At 40.3% G+C, this 6678-nt stretch overlaps 1 pseudogene; it reads left to right on the top strand.

Annotated features, from left to right (window-relative positions):
* The first annotated feature begins 1161 nt into the window (after positions 1 to 1161).
* LOC128581747 (nucleoside diphosphate kinase 7-like) lies at positions 1162 to 2272 on the top strand (annotated as a pseudogene).
* Positions 2273 to 6678: the final 4406 nt, after the last annotated feature.

The following is a 6678-nucleotide window of genomic DNA, read 5'->3' on the forward strand; positions in this document are numbered from 1 at the left end:
GGCACCCGTAGCTCAGTGGTTAGGGTGCTGGCCATGTACACTGCGGCTGGTGGGTTCGAACCTGGCCGGGCCTGCTAAACAACAATGACAACAACAAAAAAAAATCTGGGCATTGTGGTAGGTGCCTGTAGTCCCACCTACTTGGGAGGCTGAGGCAACAGAATCGCTTAAGCCCAAGAGTTTGAGGTTGCTGTGAGCTGTGACGCCATAGCTCTCTACCGAGGGAGACATAGTGAAACTGTCCCCCCCAAAAAAATAAATTGATTTTTAATTGTAAAATCTGTTTCTTGGGGTTGTTACTGGAGACCTGAGGAATGGAGGTAAGAGCCTTGTGGTTGGTTTAGATAACCAACCCAAGCCAGGTGCTTGGAGAAGCGTTAGAGGCTTGAAAGGTAGTTTCTCTGGACAGCTGCACCACAGTGGTATCTGGGGTGCAGGATGAGGTCATGCACGTTTCATTTTGCCATTTGAAAATGTGGAGTAAGGAGGGGCTGCCCTGGCTCTGGGTGTTTGCGACCCCACCTCAGCCTGCACCAAGGTAGGCTTCCCAGATGGAAAATGTTGCAATTGTGGGAACGAGCCCAACAGACTGGTTGCTGGAGGGATACTGCTCATGATGGTAGCCACTGTTATCCTAAAGAACCATTACATGCAGGATGCTGCTGAACAGGCCCTGGTGGGGCGGATGAACCCATGTGCTGCTGTCTGGAGTTTATTCATGTATAAGCTCTTCTGTTATAGACACTCTAAGGACCATGGTGCAGGGGCAGCCTTCTGGGAGGATGGAGGCTAGGGACATGGCCTTGTGGCAACTCACAAACCTGGGTTCTGGGAGGATCACGGGTGTTCTGCCAAAACTTGGATGATCAGCTGCAGGACACCCAACCTACGTGGCCTCTGGAGAATGACAACACACCCTGATCCTCCGGTGACTCCAACACTGATAACTGGAGCCCCTTCCCTCTACCCCAACCCCAGGCCTGGAGCATAGACTTAACTGTAAGTTTAGTCTAGAATAGGAATACTTTGAAGAGATAACCACTTTACAATAGGGGGATATTATGCAACCTTGCATTTCTCTACGTAGAGAAAGCTGTTTAATGTACATTAAGATGAGTAATGACGATGTGGATACTTTTACTCTAATAATAAAAAATTAACGAGTGGGGCTCTGTTGCCAAAGTAACTGGATAATGGTGTTGGTGGTGCTGTCTTACTGCCTCAACGTTACCAGTTTCCTTGTACTGACATTCTGAAACTATGAATCATAGTGAAAGATTTGTTTTCATTGCAGAATGGTATGATCCAAATGCTTCACTTCGGTGTTACGAACTTTTATTTTACCCAGGAGATGGATCTGTTGAAATGCATGATGTAAAGAATCATTGTACCTTTTGGAAGACGACCAAATATGACAGCCGGCACTTGGAAGATTTATTTATAGGCAACTAAGTGAATGTCTTTACAACTTGGTGTTGGTTGACTATGGGAATCAATATACAGCTAATCAACTGGGCAGTAGGAAAGATAAAAATAGCCCTGATTAAACCAGATGCAGTATCAAAGGCTGGAGAAATAATTGACATAATAAAGTTGGGTATACTATAACCAAACTCAAAATGATGATGATTTCAAGGAAAGAAACAATGGATTTTCATTTAGACCATCAATCAAGTCCCTTTTATAATGAGCGAATCCAGTTCATTATAAGTGGTCCTATTATTGCCATGCAGATTTTCAAAGATGATGCTATCTGTGAATGGAAAAGACTACTTGGACCTGCAAACTCTGGGGAGGCACACACACATGCTTCTGGATACATTAGAGCCCTCTGGAACAGATAGTGTAAGAAATGCATGGCCCTGATTGTTTTGCTTCTGCTGCCAGAGAAATACAGTTCTTTTTTCCTTCCAGTGGAGGTTGTGGGTCAGCAAATACTGCTAAATTTACCAACTGTACTTGCTGCATTGTTAAGTCCCACGCTGTCGGTGAAGGACTATTAGGGAAGGTCCTGTAGGCTATCCGAGAAGCAGGTTTTGAAATCTCAGCTGTACAGCTGTTCAACATGGATCAGGTTAATGTGAAAGAGTTCTATGAAGTTTATAAAGGAGTAGTATCTGAGTATAATGAGATGGTAATAGAAATGTATTCTGGCCCTTGTGTAGCAATAGAGATTCAACAGAATGATCTTACAGAGAATTCTGTAGACCTGCTGATCCTTGTTTGAAATCTGTCACTTGATTTACACTTGGAATGCATCTCAATACAAACTAGGCATGTGTCAAGGGCTTCATAGCCACATATGGCCGCCGTATGGGACAGTGCAAATCTAGGACATTCCAGTGGGCCAAGGACTTAGGAATATAGAAGCCTTCTCGATGGTCTGAGTTTATTGGAATGCTACACTTTTTTTTTCTTTTTTGTCAGAACAGGTATGATATTGATTAGTTTTGATTCTCTTGTGTGCATTTCTCATAGGTTTATCTTTTTCAACTTTATTGAGGTATAAATTGACAAAAATAATTATAGAGATATCAGGTGTACGGTATGATGACTTGAGATACAGATATATTGTGGGATGAGTATTACAGTCAAGTTGGTACATTCATCTCACATTTTTGTGTGTGATGATTACATATAAGAGCTAATCTTTGTAGAAAAACCAAACTAGTGCTCCCTCTGTCTTTACACCACAAGAGTGAACACAGAAGACTTTTGTGACCTCTGGTCATCAAGAAGTATGTGGGGCTTTCCACTCACCAACAGCCTATTAGTTCTGCAGCAGATTCTTCAGGAGACCACAGCTAGTTGTCATCTAATTCATTTCTCTTCTGTCTCTACCTACATGGAGGTAGCATCATCCTACAGGTTAAGACCTTGGTCTTATGTGACTGCCCCCACTTCCTGTGCCAGTTACAAGTCCTAGGCTGTTACTGCTGTGCTTCTGACTGACTGACTATAAATTGGAGTTTTTCTGGATCCCCACCTTGAGTTCAGCTCACAGAACTCAGGGAAACACGTTTAACCGATTTATTAAAAGGGTTGTCACAAAGGATACAGATGAAGAGGTGCACATGGCAACCTATGACAAGGGTTGAGGAGCGACTGTATTCTCTCTAGGTGCACCACCCTTTAGGAACCTCCAGGCATTCAGCTATTCCTACATTTTCCATACTCTGCCTTTGAGATTTTAATGGAGGCTTCATTACATGGGCATGATTGATTAAATCATTGGTCACTGGCAATCACCTTAACTATCAGCTTCTTTCTTTTTTTTATTAAAATTTTTTTTATTAAATCAGAAACATATAGATCATGTATACATTAATGCATTTATGGGATACAACGTGCTGATTTCATATAGAATTAGGAACGCTTCTTAATATATACCTCATCTCATTTACTTATTGTGTTAAGACATTTATACTCTATACTTAATAGATCCGACATGTACCCTTGCAATATGCACCATAGGTGTGATCCCACCATTCACCCTCCCTTAACCTGACCTCCCCCTCCCCGCCTCCTCCCTCTTTCATTTTGGACCACGATTGTTCATATGAAAGTGTGAGTAATTGTAAATTGGTTTCATAATAGTACTGACTACATTGGATATTTTTTCTTCCATTCTTGAGATACTTTCCTAAGTAGGATAAATTCCAGCTCCATCCATGTAAACATAAAAGAGGTAAAGTCTCCATCTTTTTTAAGGCTGCATAATATTTCATGGTATACATATACCACAATTTATTAATCCATTCATGGGTTGACGGGCACTTGGGCTTCTTCCATGACTTTGCTATTATGAATTAAGCTGCAATGAACAATCTGGTGCAAATATCTTTCTTATTAAGTGATTTTTGGTCTTTTGGATATACGCTTGGTAGGGGAATTGCAGGATCAAACAGTAGGTCTACTTTTAAATCCCTGACTATTCTCCATACTTCTTTCCAAAAGGGACGTATTAGCTGGCACCCCCACCAGCAGTGCAGAAGTGTTCCTTTTTCTCCACATCCACGCCAACATCTGTAGTTTTGGGATTTTGTTGTGAGCCACTCTTACTGGAGTTAGATGATATCTCCAAGTGGTTTTAATTTGCATTTCTCTGATGATTAAAGATGATGAGCATTTTTTCATGTGTCTGTAGGCCTGCACCTATCATCTTCAGAGAAGCTTCTGTTCAAATCCATTGCCCACAATGAACTGGGATTACTTTCATTCTTTCATTACGTTCTTTTCTTTTTTTTTTTTTTTATTGAATCATAGCTCTGTACATTGATATGATCATGGGGCATCATTCACTAGCTTCACAGACCGTTTATCAAGTTTCACATATACCCTTGTAAGATGCACCGCCGGTGTAATCCCACCACTCCCCTTCTCTTTACTTACCCTCCCTCCCTCCCCTCCCTTTCCCCCTTCCCCCTATTCTTAGGTTGTAACTGGCTTATAGCTTTCATGTGAAAACCCTAAATTAGTCTCATAGTAGGGCTGAGTACATTGGGTACTTTCTCTTCCATTCTTGAGATACTTTACTAAGAAGAATATGTTCCAGCTCCATCCATGTAAACATGAAAGAGGTAAAGTCTCCATCTTTCTTTAAGGCTGCATAATATTCCATGGTGTACATATACCACAATTTATTAATCCATTCGTGGATCGATGGGCACCTGGGCTTCTTCCATGACTTAGCAATTATGAATTGGGCTGCAATAAACATTCTGGTACAAATATCTTTGTTATGATTTGATTTTTGGTCTTCTGGGTATATGCCCAGTAGAGCAATTACAGGATTGAATGGCAGATCTATTTTTAGATCTCTAAGTGTTCTCCATATCTCTTTCCAAAACGAATTTATTAATTTGCATTCCCACCAGCAGTGCAAAAGTATTCCCTTTTCTTAACATCCGCGCCAACATCTCTGGTCTTGGGATTTTGTGATATAGGCTAGTCTCACTGGAGTTAGATGGTATCTCAAAGTAGTTTTGATTTGCATTTCTCTGATGATTAAAGATGATGAGCATTTTTTCATATGTCTGAAGGCCGCACGCCTGTCTTCTTCAGAGAAGTTTCTCTTCAAATCCCTTGCCCAGCCTGAGATAGGATCCCTTGTTCTGTTCTTGCTAATGCATTTGAGTTCTCTGTGGATTCTGGTTATTAAACCTTTGTCGGAGACATAACCTGCAAATATCTTCTCCCATTCTGAGGGCTGTTTGCTTGCTTTACTTCCTGTGTTCTTGGCTGTGCAGAAGCTTTGTAGTTTGATCAAGTCCCAGTAGGGTATTTTTGAAGCTGCTTCAATTGCCCGAGGGGTCCTCCTCATAAAATACTCGCCCATCCCGATTTCTTCAAGGGTTTTCCCTGCACTCTCCTCTAGTATTTTTATAGTTTCATGTCTTAAGTTTAAATCTTTGATCCAGTGAGAGTCTATCTTAGTTAATGGTGAAAGGTGTGGGTCCACTTTCAGTCTTTTACAGGTTGCCAGCCAGTTCACCCAGCACCATTTGTTAAATAGGGAATCTTTTCCCCACTGAATGTTTTTAATTGGCTTGTCAAAGAATAATAACGGTAAGTAGGTGGATTCATCTCTTTATTCTCTATTCTATTCCAGACATCTACCTCTCTGTTTTTGTGCCAATACCATGCTGTTTTGATCACTATTGATTTGTAGTATAGTCTGAGGTCTGGTAGCGTAATTCCTCCTGTTTTGTTTTTATTTCTGAGTAATGTCTTGGCTATTCGAGGTTTTTTCTGATTCCATATAAAACGAAGAATTGTTTTTTCCAGATCTTTAAAGTATGACAGTGGAGCTTTAATAGGGATTGCATTGAAATTATATATTGCTTTGGGTAGTATAGACATTTTAACTATGTTGATTCTTCCCAGCCATGAGCATGGTATGTTTTTCCATTTGTTAATATTTTCAGCTATTTCTTTTCTTAGAGTTTCATAGCTCTCTTTATAAAGATCTTTCATGTCCTTTGTTAGATAAATTCCCAAGTATTTCATCTTCTTTGGCACTACTGTGAATGGGATAGAGTTCTTAACTGTTTTTTCAACTTGACTGTTGTTGGTATATATAAAGGCTACCCATTTATGAATGTTGATTTTGTAACCTGAGACGCTGCTGTATTCCTTGATCACTTCTAAGAGTTTTGTAGTAGAGTCCCTAGTGTTTTCCAGATATACTATCATATCATCCACGAAGAGTGAAAGTTTGATCTCTTCTGACCCTATATGGATACCCTTGATCTCCTTTTGTTCCCTAATTGCAGTGGCTAAAACTTCCATTACAATGTTAAAAAGCAATGGAGACAATGGGCAGCCTTGTCTGGTTCCTGATCTCATTGGAAATGATTCAAATTTAACTCCATTCAATATGATATTGGCTGTGGGTTTGCTGTGGATGGCCTCTAGCAGTTTAAGAAATGTCCCTTCTATACCAATTTTCTTAAGAGTTCTGATCATGAAGGGATGCTGGATATTATCAAAAGCTTTTTCTGCATCGATTGAGAGAATCATATGGTCTTTGTTTTTTAATTTGTTTATGTGCTGGATTACATTTATAGATTTACGTCTATTGAACCAGCCTTGAGATCCTGGGATAAAACCGACTTGGTCATGATGTATAAGTTGTATGATGTGTTGCTGGATTCTGTTTGTTAGGATCTTGTTGAA

The sequence above is a fragment of the Nycticebus coucang genome, chromosome 3 (assembly GCF_027406575.1).
Source record: "Nycticebus coucang isolate mNycCou1 chromosome 3, mNycCou1.pri, whole genome shotgun sequence".
Taxonomy (NCBI): domain Eukaryota; kingdom Metazoa; phylum Chordata; class Mammalia; order Primates; family Lorisidae; genus Nycticebus; species Nycticebus coucang.